Below are 13,121 nucleotides of genomic sequence, written 5' to 3'. Positions count from 1 at the left end.
TTTGGCACGTAAAACCCCATATATTATTATTATTATTATTATTACAGTGTCGACTACGAAATGTTGGCTGTGGAAGAACGCAGAGGAGCGTGTGGGCAGTTTGAGCGGTGTTGGACACCTGTCTGTCTCCATGTCTGTTTGTTTTTTTCCGGCTTTTTCCGGCGGTCGGGCACCCTTTCACATCTCGCATTCCAACCTGAAATTAAGCGAAGTTTTGGAGCGGCCTAGTTGGTATTTCATACTGAGTTGTATTGGCATACATACATACCATAGCAAATACATATAAAGACTCCACCGCTACCATAATTCTCCAAAGTAAAACTGGAAAAATAATTATCGAGAAAGACGTCAGATAATGGGACACAATCTCTCCAATGATAGTTATTTACTGTATAAGTATTGGATCTGTTAATATGGGGAGGTATAATAGTACGGATGAACAGCAAATATTTCAGCAAACTGCGGTTAGCGGATGACATTGTCCTTTCCAGTTGCGCTGTAGATCGCTTTCAAAAAATTATTGATGACGTTATCCGACACAGTGTAAGAGTACCGTTGAAGGTTATTATGCAGAAGACAATCCTAATATTCCAGAGCTGAGCAAGAGAACGAGAATTTCTGATTGACAGTCAGGCTCTAGAATCTGTACAAGAGTACGTTTATCTAGGCTTCGCAAAATGCGAAGGTTGTGGGTTCGGTTCCCACCTGCGGCAAGTTGTCTTATCATGCACTGTAATTTCCTATAACTTATCGTTTCTTTATTTCATTTATTAAGCACAAGTACTTCCCCCTATGTTGTCCTTGGTGTCAGTGTTTGTTGGCTACTTATGATACAACTAATAAAAAATCCGGACCCTCGGTTAACCCCCTCTCTTCTCGTTTATCTAGGCTAGTTACTCACAAGGGACCCTGATCAGGAGACGAAAATTAGCAAAAGAAAAACATAGAGAGAGAGAGGAAAGGCAAAGAGGTCAACCAAATATCAGTCTCCGGTTTGCTACGCTACATTGGCGATGGTAGATAGGGGTTAGAAAGAGGACAAAGAGGAAAGCGTTAAAAAAAAAAAAAAACACACGTGCACATGGAGATCCACACACAAAAGGAGTTCCAGTTAGAGGCGTTCATAAAGGCCGGTAGATCGCAAAAAGCGCAATAGCGCTTGCATGGCCTTCTTATGTGTCGTTAGGTCCTTTCCATAGGGTAGCATTCTTTTTTCCGATAGCGGTTGGTCGTCCAGCTGGTCAAGTTCGTGGCGAAGGCATTCCCTCTGTGGACTGTACTGCGGGCAGACGCACAAAATATGGCCAATCGATTCTTCATGGCACAGTGGTCACAGGTTGCGGTGTCGGTCATCCATATGCGGAACGCATAGATTTTGGTAAAGGCAACGCCCAACCACAGTCGATGCAAACACGTGGCGTCTCTACGGCGAATCTGTGATGACGCTTGAAGGCTTAATGCGGGATCAAGGGAGTACAGTCGATAATTTCTTAAATGTGGCGCATTCCATTGCGACGTGGTGCACTGCCGAGCAAGCCGGCTGAGCTTCCGTGCCGCGTCAGTTCTGGAAAGTGGAGTTGAGGAAAGTGGAGCAAGCCATTGGAAAGTTATTTCATGGCCTGCATCACTTATATGGTGTAACGTCTCTGTGATGGGTAATATTAGCTGTTCGTGCGGTCCGCGTCGTAGAGGAGACAGTAGAGACTGCAGTACCTCCTTTGAATCGCAGAATATCGTCCACATGTGTGGCAATTCATCACCAATGTAATGAAGGGCAGTAAAGAGCGCTGCGAACTCTGCTGCCGTCGATGTTGTCGCATGAGTCGTCCTAAATTTCATTGTTGTAACTTTCGTTGGTATCACGATTGCCACCGTGGAGCTGTTTAGCAGGACAGACCCATCAGTGTAGATATGCGTAGAATCCTGGTAGTTCTCGTACAAAAGTAGTAACGTCAGCTGCTTAAGGGCTGGTGATGACAGATCAGCCTTTTTCGTGATGCGAAGTATTGTGAGGTTGATTTTTGGCTCAGCGAGGCCCCATGGAGGAATAGAAGGTCTCGCAGCCGAAGTGATACAAGCTCGCAATGATTCACCATGTGCGGTTATCGTTTGGGTGAAAGATGTGCGTTGTCTGTCCGCTGGTAGAGAGGCTAAGTGGTAACGAGGAGTTCTGGCAAGATTCCTCATATAGGTCCTGAACACTTCAATTTCAATGTGGGTCTTGACAAGGTGGTCTCTATAGCGATTGCTATCGTAGCCACTGTTGAAGCACTCTGAGGCAGGCCTAGAGAGATCCGGAGCGCTTGAGCCTGAACACCTTGTACTGTGCGTAGATTATTTTTGCCTGTGTTGGTTATTGTTGTCAAGCTGTATCGCAGAAAGCCTAGAAAAAGCATCCTCTACAGTTGTAACATGGCACTTGTCGAAATTCCCCATGTCTTGAAAAGTTGATATTTTCAGTCGTGAAGTTCTTCGACGGTGACGTCGTCTTCGCCGCACTTTCACAGCGGCCTCTTTGTGGGTAGAGTTTTCTCTCACCATTTGTTTAAGAATGGTGTCCTCTTTCATGATCTGGGGACATTCTTTGGAAGAGGCGCAGTGATCACCCTGACAGTTAGGACACTTCAACGTGGTTACGCTGCGGTTGTCTTCTGAGTGGGTTTTGGCGCATCGAGGGCCCACGGTGGAATTTCTGCAAACACTCTTCACATGGCAAATTTTCTGACAGTTGAAACACTGCATTGATCTTGGAATCTTGTGGCGAATGTGGCCAACCTTCCCGTAGAATGGAAGGCAGCCACCTTTGAACGTTATCCTCACACAACCTGTGTTACCGAGGCGACCAACATGCACAATGACGTTGTGTTCACTTGCTGGTTTTATGAGAACTGGGAAGTCTGCTTTAGGTATTTCATTGTCAATGTCATAGATGACTCCTGTTATTGTGGCACCATTCGCTGGCACGATGGAACGGACCTTGATGTTACCCAGCTGCGTTACATGTTGTATGTTCAGCGCGCTCGGGTTCATCACATCGATTTCAAATCAAATCAAATCAAGTTTATTCATTGCAAAAAAGGAAACGGTTTCATTTTCCTTCTACAGACGAGGGTTCCAAAGTCGACACTGTAACCGGGACCCTCGGTGGCTAATTATAAGAGAAAAAAATTGCGTACGTAGCGGGACAGAAATCAAATTTACGAAATGTACACTGAGAGAAACAAAGAGGTGAAGTGCAACAAACTAAACGTGATTAGGACTACAATGTACACTATTACTATCAAAAAATAAAAACAAAATCGGCGTAAAACAAAACCTTTAAGTTATGTAAAGGAGGAACCGAATGAAATAGAAATATACGTAATCGGCAGACCCAAATGAACATAAAGTAAAAATATCAGTGTGCTGAAAATATACATAAAAAATTTTCAACAGACGTAAAAAACAAGAGAATACATAAAAAGAAGCATTCATAAACAAAACTAAAGGCAACAGCAAGCATGTGAATAGCAAAACATAGGAAAGACAGTGATAAGAATAAATAAATAAAACATTTGGAACGATAAGTGCGTCAATGTGTCAAAATGAAATCTTTAAGGGATGTTTTTCAAGGCATAGAACGATGTGAGTGATTTTATGTTTGATGGTAAGCGATTCCAAAATTGCCAGGATGTTTCGCCTAGTGTTTATCTTGACATCCTTGATCTCGTTCGGCACGGTGTTTTCTAGATATACGGAGAGTGCTTGCCTGTTGAGGGCACGTAGGTTGTCAGTAGCGTTCTGTGGCACAAACAGGATGGAGTGAGGCCATCGTTGAGGCGCAGTTTTCACGGTGTTCAAAGTGGACGCCGAAGATGCGTTGAGAATAATTCGTTTGACCTTGCGGTACTGGACAAGTCGAAAGCTGCCTTCCGATGACTCGTCACCTGATGCGGAGTACAGCTCTGTGTCCTCGCTATCACTCGATGTATTTCCTCGCTTTCTCGAACCGATGTCCGCGTGTGAACGGAAACCGTGAGGGTCCTCGGAGTGCTGTATATCCATCACCGCGATGTAGGGGGGCGGTAAACCCCAGCAGTGCAGTGAGAAGCTCAGAAAAGCACAGAGACGGGCGAGATCAGTTCCACAAGAGAAGCACTTCGTTTTCCTTCTAGAAGAAACCAAATTGTTTGTGTGCATACGGCAGACACATACGAAGTCATCTCGGTTAGCTTACCGCTATCCTTAAAGAGCATCAGCGTACAGACATAGCACTATATCGGTACCAACACATGGGGCAGAAACTTGGAGCTTGACAGAGGATCTTGAGACGCAGTTAAGGACAGCGCAACCAGTGATTCCACGAAAATTGCTGAGAACCTTAAGAGACAGGAATGCAGTGGTGTGGATTAGAGAGCAAATGAGGGTAGCAGGTATTATAGTTGAGATGAAGAGCGGAGCCAAAATTGGAGCCGAGCCAGCCATGTAATGCGTAGGGGAACTACCCGGCATTCTGTTAGAGTTACAAAATGGGTCGCAAAGGAAGACAAGCGCAGTCGACGACGAAAGACAACGACAGATGGTGTGACGAACTTGGGAAAGTTTGCAGGCGTACGATATGGTACGCCTACGCAAGACAGGTGTAATTGGAAATCGCTGGAGGAGGCAGGCAACCGTCCAGCGGTGGACATTTATTACCTATTACCTGTTACACTACCTGTACCGGTGCATAGAAAACGCTTCAATAGAGAAAAAATGGCGCAACACACTCCAGGTCGATCAGCTGGAACGCGTCAGCAGTGCGAGTTTCTCGAGGCAAGGACGGGATCGGACCGTATGCAGCACGCTACAAACTACGCCGAAGGCGCGAGGAGACGCAACGCATGGCCGCTGCCATGCAATGCATCTTCACGCGAAGGCAGCAGGAAGAGACCGCAGTGTCGGCAATGCGGACAAGTGGCTCGCTGAGTTAAGTTAGAGAACAAATCAAAACATAAACGCCGTAGTTCCTGGCACGGCTTGCAAGCTCGCGTTGGGAAAGCCTGCGGCGTGCTCCACGTGCATAGTGATAATAAAGAAAGCGAAAGTCACACCTGCTTTGCAAGTGAAAAAGAACTGATTAGAATGCGAGAACGCTGCTGCATCGACATGGGCTGAATCATACCTGGCATTCCTACTCTGAGAGCCTCCTCCCTTGAGCACTGTCGTAGAGATTCGTGCTATGCCGTCGATGAAAATTTGGTTTGTTTCAATGCCATTTTCTTGCTGAGTTCTTGCTTCATCAGGTTAGTTTCCGTTTCCTTGAACAATTTTTCCCGTACGTTTCTTGGGCCAAGGACACAAGATCAAATATCTTTTCCTGATTCCGTCCTGCTCCTGACCCATTCGCCATAAAGGGTGTGTGGCGTTTTTAGATGAAGAGCAAAAGAAGCAAAACCCTTAATTATATGGCTCTCAGCAAAGTATTGCTGCACTTTTTTTATTTGTTTTTGTATTAGATAAAATAGAGAATACAGATTCAGATGCTTAAGCGGCAAAAGATGGCTGAACAGGCAAGCCCCACGTGGTACCGCAGCGGAAAGATATGTTCTATGTTCCGGCGCAATTTCGTTCGCGTCATCTGCATCTCTTCTGCAAGTATCTGAATGAAACGCAACGGGCCTCCATGCTTATGTGTAATTTCATTGCCACCTAACCCCAAGTGGCAAACTACGAAACTAGAGTAAATGATTTTATGCTTCCTCATTAGCCAACAAAGCAGTGGTACAACGTTCTCTCGACGCGTACTTATTGCGACGTCTGATTTAACGATTCGCTTCAGCGTTTTTTTTTTTTTCTAGCCATGACATTCTTTTGTGTCCAGGAGAACGGCTACTCGAGAACACAATGACTCTTACTTTCAGATGAGCAGAATTTTCGAATTACATCAATTCCTAAATGGCAACCATATCGGACTCCCTTACAGGGGACGAAGTGAATGCAGTGACATCAGTGAACGACGAATCAAGCTTGGCTTAGATGGGACCAGGCGGAGCACATCTCCTATAAGAGAAAAAAAGTAAATAAGGAATAGGAAATACCATTGCCAGTGTGAGGTAATGTTCTGCGTGAGTCTGTCAGCTGTTCGAAAACGGCGTCACGGTGTCATCGATAATGCCACAGTCATGACGGCGAACACACAACGGCGATTATTGCGACGCCAAAAATTTGCATCTTTGCAACAATAGCGCTGCGCTTGCCCTCGTTTCGCCAGCACATTAGTGCGTTGAATAAAGTGATATTATGTCAAATTTGATCGAAAAAGAAAGAAAAGGTGGCGATAGAAACGACAGTATTGTTCACTGTTTTCCCTGTTGTAACTCTGCAACTTTATTTATTTATTCTTCCTCTTTCACTACTCGATAGAATGTGGCAATTTAGCGATTGCTGTGGTTTGTAGGCAGCTTTTCCTTCTCTTTACCGGCCCCAAATGACGCAAGAGTCGACGCGCCTTTGCACATTTGCAAATGAGTGTGTCTGGGTTGTCAAACAATCACCTTGTTAAGGAGTTTCGCAATTTGTGAGATTGAAAGCTCTGAACAGCTCTGTAGCCGCTAGTTTCAATACTGTAGCAGCAGCTACCTAGATATAGGAAAGTAACACATTAGTCTGAAAGGAAGTTTTGTCACTTGCATTCGCAGTCCTACGCAAAGATGAAGTTACGCAGAGCACTCATTCAATTTTCAACCGCAGGTATTGCCTGAACTGCCTGAAACGCCTGCTGCAAGACCACAACCACAGCTGATACCATGGTGGCTACAACTATAAAATCAGAAAATGTTAACGCATACATAGTGAAAGCCACTTAAAGCGAAAAAATAAAAAAGAAACCGGCAGACAATTTGTCTTGAAAAACATAAGCAGTGCAAAAAAGGAAAGAAACCAGGTACACTTCGTCGAGACCCATAGCAGGTAAGATAGTAGTAGTAGTAGTAGTAGTAGTAGTAGTAGTAGTAGTAGTAGTAGTAGTAGTAGTAGTAGTAGTAGTAGTAGCAGTAGTAGTAGTAGTAGTAGTAGTACTAATAGTAGTAGTAGTAGTAGTAGTAGTAGTAGTAGTATACAACGCAGCACTGCGGCTTTCATGCCTCTCCGTTCAGCGACCATAACGCGATGTCAAGAACACGAGTCACTCATCGCATAGACACGCTCCTATTAAAAGCAACGACGTTCGCAACCAACGCCTCCACGATGAAGCTTGGCAGTGTTCGATAGTTGGATGTATAGATCCCAATTGTTTGGGATTCTTACACGCGAGGCAAACATAAGCAATCTAGAATCTATCCAAAAGAAAGCAGTTAGGTCTGTGTACCGTTCATATAGTTGGCGTACTTCTGCGAGGGCGCTGGTAAAAAAAGGAGATGTAGATTGTCTGCAAATAGCGGCGCCAACGTGACCGAATAATGTACGTGCACTTGCTGTTCCACCATAAGCATGGCATCCACAAACACGCATACGTAGAGCCAGTGTCCAGGTGAACCACCAGATCGCTTCACAATAAGAAACTGATGGAATATTCCAGCTGTGCTGAAACATTCGCAAATACTTTCGTTCCGAAGACAAGCCGTGAATGGAATCGTCTATCAACCAGCATTGAGGAATCCCCAACTACTGATACATTTTTACGAGCACTTCAGTTGCAATAATTTTTGCAATAGCCAATGCTTCAAATGCTGCGCGTGTGCTTTACTTCCTTTTTTTCTTTTTTCGCAGAACGTTGTAGCAGGTGTTTTTCGTGAGGGCATTTCCTAACTTTCTTTCGGTTTGTGTAACACGCTCTTTTGTTGTATCTTGATTGCTTGTATTCATGAACGCTTCGTTCTGTTTGTCAACTACTGCTTCTGACAGCCTCATCTGGTGGCTAGCAGTACGGTGTAAAAATAAATAAATAAATAAATAAATAAATAAATAAATACGTTGCCTCCATTTTCTCGCAATACCTTTTGCCTTTCCCTGTTTATTTCTTCTTGATAATTATACGTTTATTTTCGTTTAATAATCATCATATGTTAAGATTAATTCTAGCATTTTGTGCGCTTCTTGTCGAAGTGTGCACATGTGTGTCTTTTCTCGTCCTTGTTATTTAGATTGTGTTTGCGTCAATACACTTCCGCTGGATCGTTCACGCTGTCTTTCACATCTTTCACATCTAATTTCCCCACTGCACGACTAGCAAACCAGATGTGCGTCTGGTGAAGCTCCCGGCCTTTCCTCTCTTCTATTTCTCTCTCTCACACACACATTTAATTTGTTTCTCTCTCTACTAGACGTCGTATCGGCGCCCTCTAATGAGCCATCACCCTAACTGCTTGGCTAATTGATTGTGTCACTGATCCGCAAATTATTTCATTTTTACCATACATTTCCCTCCCGCTAGTGCAAGACAGATGGAGCGCGTAAAAGTAAAATCGACACCCCGCCTGACGGAATTCACGCACCCCCTTTCACCTCGAAGCTCCACAGTCATGCTATTGCAAAAACTGAGGATTGATTTCCTCCACTGCGTTGCTACGCGTTCCGAATTCCAAAGAAATAAGAATTCTGCTGCTGTTGCTTGGATCCGTGCCTGACGATAGTACGACAAGCCGGTGCTTGTTTTGTTGTTTCGCGTAGTGGCGCAACTGACAACCTAATTATGCTTGCTAGCGCGCGAGCGGCGTGCCGCTCGCAGCAAATGTAAATTTCTCACTGTGATTGCTTGCAGGTAATTGTTTAGATGATAAATGATTGCATGCATGCATTTCCCTTATAAATGCACAAGGAAATATACTACTGCAGTGCCGGCTGTTGGAACACTTAGCTAATCCTCGTTCGCGTATGCTACCTACCTTTCTTTGTGTTATACAGGTTATAGCGAGAAGCCTTTGGCAGGGCGCGATTACGCAACTTCAACTCAATTACAGGAAAGGACGGTCATTGGGTGGACCACAAATAGCAATTATTATTTAAGTTACACAGGTGCGCTACTCTACTTTGAGGTAATTCAACTTTTTGCGCATATGTGAGGCCTCTGTCGCGCTGAATTTACATGGTAGAAATGGCATATGCTAATGAGAAAAAAAAGAAATGCACCAAAAGTAAGTATTGCGGGCAGTGTTGCCATATTTTATTCCTTGGGTCGCTAAACTGAGACAAGTCGCCAAATTTTCGCTAAATTTTGCATCTAAGCCGCTGAAAGCTAACGTGGCGTGAATCGTCAACGAAAGCGTTTTAAATTTGTCTAGTGTGCGAGCAGGTGAGCAATAAACACTAGATTTATCAGCAAAATAAACTTGAATCAGCAATATATCTACATAAGAATGAAGGAAGCATGCATAACTTTTGCGTTTACATTGTTGTGAGTTGATATTGTAAGGTTACAAATAAGGGACTAAAAATACTTGGGCAACATATTTTCGATTCCTAGCATGCGTATAAGGCATTTCCGATTATCCACATTATCCGAGCAAAACCATTGGAGTTCTCGAGTTTTTTAAAGAAGGGAACCAAATTCTTCTTGTTAACACGGTTGTGACAACTGCGTGATATTTATGTAAGGAAAACGCTACGCTTCTGCCGCTTATCCGTCTAAACGTTTAGTGCAGTACTGGTTTCTCCCGAAGCTGTGAGAAATGGAAGCGATGCGCCCAAATTAACATGAACGAGCGTAGCCGCTCGGACATGTACGTATTTCTGCAGTCTATCTGTCTGATTGTGCATCTACTGCGTTCTAAATATCCCCGTGCACTTTTTACTCTTAGTTTCGGTAAATTTTTTAGTGCTACTTTGCAAATGTTCACTACCAGAACATATTTAGTGAAACTTCAGGACGTGCAGAGGTAAGGTTCGTTGAAATCGGTTTTGTACGTAAAAAAAAAAGGAAAATACACCGACGATTACGATACTCCTTAATGCCGAATTTGAGCGAAGCTCTATAAGTGTTTTCATTACGCTTACGCGATACATTGGCTGGCGCCAATTACGGAGCGAAGTGCGGCACGACTGCCTCGTTAAACGACAGATCGCGAGGGGCAGCGCGTGTGCGACGCGTGGGCACGATTCACATCAGCCGCCGCAGACAGACCTCCGCTAATGCAGCGCTTTGTTTGCACTACTCTAGCGCCATCTCGTAGCCATCATCGCCGCAGAGACCGTCTTGTACAGCCCTACGCTTTCCGCCTCATGGTTCCGCTGCACCCTCCTCCTGCGCTTCCCTCCTCGCGCTTTCTTCGCTATCAGTCTCCTTCATCCCCCGATACGCTCCACGTTTCCTCTTTGATCCTTCGCTGTACTCGCTTATGACGCACGCCGAGGCTTGCCACAGGAACGGGTCCCTAAGAGCTGCGCTCAAAAGAAAGGAAAAAGCCAATGCATTTTGTGAGCGCAGTGTGCAGCCTGTTGAGGACCGCCATGTTGTGAAGCACAAGCACATGTGAACACCACCGATGTGAAGATAGCCGTTGCTTCATCATGGTCAGGGAGCACACGCGCCGTACAGTCAGTTTGGTCCACGTACGTGTAGTTTTCTTTTTAATAATAAAGTGCGTCCTGAATGTAATTTTCGAATCAAGCTTTATAATTTCGAAGTTGTTAAAATGTCGCCAATTGTTATGTCATATTTATGAACAGTCACCAACCACTAAATTAAATATTATATCACCAAACCGACCCAGAGCTCGCTAAATATATACCGTTTTATTGGTCTATATTTGATTTTATAATTGGTCTATATGTGTTTTATATTAGTCTATATGTAATTCTACAGCCTCCAACAAGCACGCTGCGCCGTTATTCTCTTCGCACCACATACGTGCGGATCGCCGTTTGTCGCAGCGGTAGCTTCGAACGGTAGCGGTGTCATTGCGAATTAGTGTGATGCTAAAGTGGAACGTTTGTGATTGTTGCGATTTCAGATAACTCAAGGTCAACGGGCGGCCGCTGGGCTGTATTCGGTGGCAAAATTAACTGCGGAAGCGAATGTGAAAGGAATTTTAAGCCGCGGTGACTTCGTGGAATCCACTGCTGCGATTGCAGACGAGTGTCCACTTTGGACTGCCAGCATAAACAGAAAGGCCTACACGTCATCGGATCCGTCGCATGTGTGTTCAGAAGATATCGTTTTCAGAGCGCGCACGGCGACCATCTCGACACCCATGGTCAAACTGGGATACAAACAAGTGCATATTCGAGTCGTTCAACGATAGCGAAAGGACGAAATGAACTATTTCTTCGTGCGCGCACATTAAATTTATTCTGTACAAATGTTTCCCAAGGATATCGTGCCTGGCAAGTAACGTCTTGGTAGACGTTTATCGAGGACGTATTATGAAAACAGAACGTACCGACGAAGAAAATGCAGCTGTGTGTGTGTGTGTTTTTTTTTTTCGTTCTGTATCCAAATCCATGCCTAGCGCGTACAACCCGCCCCTAATTCAGATGGGCTCTCCCGTGCTTCCGAATCACACTGGGAAGCTGTCTGGCCGACGCACCACCACCGCGCGCTGTATTACTTCAGAAAATAAAGTTGGTGTTACAAACCGTAGGCGCTCGCTTTAAGCAATCTCGAGTCCCAGAGGTCCCCTTGCACAGACACCACTCGAGACCTAAGAGTGCCCATATTTTTCTTAACGCACCGCGTGCGTCAGGTTTATCGAAGCTGATATGTTTCGGTAAACCAGACGCACGCGGTGCGTTAGAAAAATTGTCAGGTCGTTTTATCCATGTTAACGGCCCTACCGGTCGAATTATTTTGAAGTTCTTTATGTTGTAGAGCTTTAATGCCCAGGTGCCAAGTAAAGAACGCGTATAAAATCGTACCAGGAAACTTTTAGTGCGCTTGCTCGGAGCTTCGCAGTTACTTGGATTGGAACGTACGCTGGTTCGGCATACCGGCATGGCACACAGAGACATCTCTGACTGCTGGTACCTCCTTAATAGCAATCTCCTTAATAGAATTCGAGGATTGATGCACAATAATGAAAAGTTCCACCTTATGTTACGCATCGGTAAGGTTCAAACTCGACTGACTTCCTATTTTGATCGCGGGCAGAGCTGTGCCAGCGCGTCTAGACCCATCGCCGTTCGATATTGTGGCTACATCCAAGTTCAAAGCTTAGTAACGACACGGTAAGAACTTTAGCAATCGGAAAAAGGTTGTTGAGACCTCTCAGGAAAACGCGAAAACTTGCCCCCTCGTCATCAACGGCAAGTTCGCCGTGCACTTTCCATTACGATCCCACATACCAGCATAGCGCCGGACCATAGACGGCGCTGTGATCGCAAAATAGCAGTACCCTCAATAAAATGGTTTATAGCGACGAAATTGCTAAATTGGCCTCGTCTATTCTGGCGTCCAAGACGTTTCATAAGTTTTTCGATATTGCCGTTGTAAAAATGGAAGCAACGCCACATTAAAATTAATGAAAGGTTCATTACCAATTCGAAATGGAAATATACCGAAGGGTCTCGTGACCAAGAATGTTATGACTACCACGGCTGTGAGAGCCTTCACGCGCAGATGTGCGACGCTGAACTGAAGGAAGATGATACAGTCGGAACGTGAGCTTTAAATTCCACTTTTGACATTGACAGCGCCTTGTGGGAGCCCCGGGACTCAATTATTCTTCAGTGCTAACAACGACCACAAGCAAGAAACACCACTGTAGCCATCGAGGTAGTTTATGAAAGATGAATTACGCATGCAACGTTTACAAAGGTATGTCGTCAACAGAGAGAGAGAGAGAGAAATAGAAGACAGGAAAGGCAGGGAGGTTAACTAGACTCAAGTCCGGTTTGCTACCCGGTATGTCGTGAAAACAATATGTACACGTCTGTGGCCTAGTTATGCGAGGGTTTTTACTACTATCTTTTTGCCTCTAGAATTTCTGTTGGGTATTTTCGTTGTGACGCATACTGTTCGTCTTTTCTTTCTGTTCCTGCTCTCCTCACTTTCTGGGTTCTGGCGGCTCCATCCTCGTAGAGTAGACAACACCTTTGGTCGCACTGGCTATGTGTCAAGGGATAAATGAAAGAATAGAGAGCTGTAGTAACTCCAGTGCCCCAGTCATCCGCTCCTGCTGCTACCTCGATTAGGGGAGCAAGCTTCGCGCTATTACTGTTAGACCATT

General features: G+C 44.8%; 1 long non-coding RNA gene across 2 annotated transcripts in view; it reads left to right on the top strand.

Annotated features, from left to right (window-relative positions):
- LOC142583199 (uncharacterized) overlaps positions 1-13,121 on the top strand; it is a 201,838-nt gene that overhangs the window by 85,370 nt on the left and 103,347 nt on the right. For both annotated transcript variants that reach the window (XR_012828568.1, XR_012828569.1), the window contains exon 2: positions 6,712-6,930. This is a non-coding gene — a long non-coding RNA (uncharacterized LOC142583199). The remainder of the gene's footprint in view (positions 1-6,711; positions 6,931-13,121) is intronic.

Source organism: Dermacentor variabilis, chromosome 5 (assembly GCF_050947875.1).
Source record: "Dermacentor variabilis isolate Ectoservices chromosome 5, ASM5094787v1, whole genome shotgun sequence".
NCBI lineage: Eukaryota > Metazoa > Arthropoda > Arachnida > Ixodida > Ixodidae > Dermacentor > Dermacentor variabilis.
This window is presented reverse-complemented; position numbering and strand designations above follow the sequence as displayed.